This window comes from Rhipicephalus sanguineus, chromosome 3 (genome assembly GCF_013339695.2).
Source record: "Rhipicephalus sanguineus isolate Rsan-2018 chromosome 3, BIME_Rsan_1.4, whole genome shotgun sequence".
NCBI lineage: Eukaryota > Metazoa > Arthropoda > Arachnida > Ixodida > Ixodidae > Rhipicephalus > Rhipicephalus sanguineus.
The window spans coordinates 172,571,272-172,574,472 of NC_051178.1; positions in this window are offsets into that span (position 1 = coordinate 172,571,272).

Consider the following 3,201-nt stretch of genomic DNA (forward strand, 5'->3'; position numbering starts at 1 on the left):
TCGCTCCGGCGACATTCTATGTTCAACGATTTCTCATCACATTGCAAATCCGTTCTGCGGAATGCCGCAAGGTGGCGGAAAGGTTAAGAAAGGAAAAATAGACAACCACCCGTTTGTAGCACGAAGCCACAAGGAAATCCGTATCCATACGGATTTCTCATAAATAAAGCCTCCTATAGTCGCCGAAAAATCCGTCTGCGAACCCGGGACCAACGCCTTTCCGGGGCAGTCGCTCTAACAATTGAGCTAACCAGGAAGCTAGCAATCGGCAGCGCGAGGGCGAATTCATCGACATCTCGAAGCAACTGGACATATATTGCAAATCAGTTCTGGTTAGCTCAATTGGTAGAGCGACCGCCCCGGAAAGGCGTTGGTCCCGGGTTCGATCCCCACACCAGGACTAATTTTTCGACGACTAAGAGGCTCTATTTATGAGAAATCTGTATGGATTTCCTTGTGGCTTCGTGCTACAAATGGGTGGTTGTCCATTTCCCATTTCTCATCACTTTGGGCCTCCGTCTTCTCGTGAACCTCCGTTTAGCACAGTGTTCAACATGTGTCTTGAGTACCGCTGAACTCCTGTATTGAACTTTCCTCTTGTCCTCCCGTCTTGTGCAGTGCTAATTCGTAGTGTTATGCGCAGAAAACTGCGAAAGTGCTTTTCCTTATGAGCAGATTGCTGTCATGCGCACGCTAACTACGCGTTTACTACTCTATCTTATGAATAACCACGTGCCCTTTGGCATAAGTATTTTGTCGTCGTCTTCTTGCTGTCTTCGTATGTTTGTTTACGACTTGTATACCAAGGCGCCTTGTCGTAGCAATGAAATCCCCTTTTGTTTGTTTCTTTTTTAGTTTTTTGTTGTTCTTTGTTGTCACTGAAGTGTCCTTACCACGCGACTTTCTAGGTGGCTCTTGGAGTTTCAGGTTGGGGTACGTCAGCACAAAGCCAGTACGGCAGTGCCACACATATTGAATATATTGGGTTTAGTTATGTGCTGCCACGTCACACTGCATAATGTCGATGTTGCATAATAACCCAATTATAACAATAATTATAATAGTTGGGGTTTAACGTCCCAAAACCACGATATGATTATGAGAGACGCCGTAGTGGGGTGCTCCGGAAATTTAGACCACTTTAACATGCACCTAAATCTAAGCACACGGGCCTCAAGCGCTTTCGCCTTCATCGAAAATGCGGCCACCACGACCGGGATTCGATCCCGCGACCGAATAACCAAATTAGTCGCACGAAAGTACAGAGATACCTTCCAAATAAGAATGGATGTGATTAAACGTGGAGCCACGCGCTGCGCGTACATCAGTGTACGCCGCTTACCGCTATAGCTGAACTGCAGCGAGATGAAAGAATGCCGAGCTGTCCTTTACATATCGCAGATATAGAAAAAAATGAACATTCAACCTGTTTTACCTCCTGTCAGCGTTAGGCGAAGCTCGATAACATTGTATGCCGCGATATGCCACAGTTTTGCTGAAGTATTGATGACGTCAGCAATAATGTATCGCCTTCTTTTCGTGCCTGTTTCAAACAAACGACTTCAACCGGCTCCAGCCGCACGGGCGTGAGTTATTCGGGCGTCAGGACATGTGAACTTGTGGCGCGATTTACGCGTTTCGCATTCCTTTCTGATGTTGGCTGTGTACCACGAGTTAGTCGTTTTTATACTTGGCGCATAATTACGAACCCATATTATGGCCTAGACTTGATAATCGGAAGAGAGACAGCCGTTTTCACTGGGAGTGCAAAAAGATAGCATAACAAAGTTACCATAGAATAGTGCTGTGCCAAAAAAAAAAGTTGTATGTGCGATTCAGTTTCCGACTCCGGGACCTCCCGTATAGATTCTGTAATAACTTCAATTGTAACTTCAAAAAGAGCTCGCGAAATAGACAAACGTCCTCCTACCAGCGTTTTCATGACTTCTCATTGAACTGTAAGTAGTAATGAAATTTAACACCGACGCCACCAGTGTAACAAAGCCTTCTCGGCGATAACGTGGTGAGCGTACCGTAGAAGACTTGTGCACGATGCTAGTCTTGTGTTTCGGGAGGTGTAGCTATTAAGTTTCGGGGCGTTAGACCCCGTAGCCTATATTTAACACCTCGCATGATAGCAGTTCTTCGTTATTGTTCCCTGGTAAACAGTGGTAACCGCAGAGGATGATAAGCCATTCGATTTCATGCCGTTTTAAGTACACATTTTTGAACAGCGCGAGGCAGTGAAAAGGAAATTAAAAATAGGTCATGCATCTTAAAACTTTTTTCCAGATTGTGTGAGTACACCCTCGGTGTTTATTATTGATAAGGATATTGATTTTTTTTTTAAATAGGCGATGTCACGTCACATGATGACGTTGAGCACGTCACGTTGAGCATGTTGAACATGTCCCGTGCTAACGTTGAGAGCTGTGTTAGTCGTAGTTTCCGCGAATAAAGATCGTTGGAAGTAGGGCTCTGTCCCATTTCTCGTCTTCCTTTTGCCTGCCTGCGCTATTCGAAATCCGTTTGCTTACAAGTGCATACCATCAAGCCCAAACTGCGCCGATGGCAGCTTCGTATACACATTCTAACTTCAGACCTGTCATTCGTACATCACGTATATACACGAGAAGGCCCTGGTCGACCGAGCCCGTGTCGCAGCGGTCGCCAATGGGCTCCATAATGAGGAGCCCACCTAGAGATTGTGAGGGGTGGTCCCCTCCGGACCACCCCAAGCTTCCTCCCTATTGCACCCGGCAACAAAGTTTTTCAAGCAAGCAAAGCACGGGTAACCACGCCCTTTATTCGGCTTTCTCTCACACTCGCGAGAGGTTGTACGCGACTTGCCGCCACGTCCGGTGTAACGGCACACACACGCACAATGTCTCCAGCAGCGTCATCCATTGTTTACGCGACCATTTCTCGTCTATACGAGCTCGCGGCACGCGTGCCGTGTCGGTGACGTGGGAAAGTAAGTGCCGCGAGTCTCAGCGTCGTGTCCCCTTCCCTGTGTAACGGTACTGATTCATTCGCGATACGGCGGCCACCGCAGAGACCAGTCGCGCGATGTTTCTCATATCCGGTAGTGGCGTTACGCGTGGATGCGCGATGTCGCTCATGGCTTCTTTCTTTCTCTCTCTATCTCTCTCTTTGGTATGCGAACCTCTGTCGTTGTATGAGGGTTGCAAGCTCGGCATG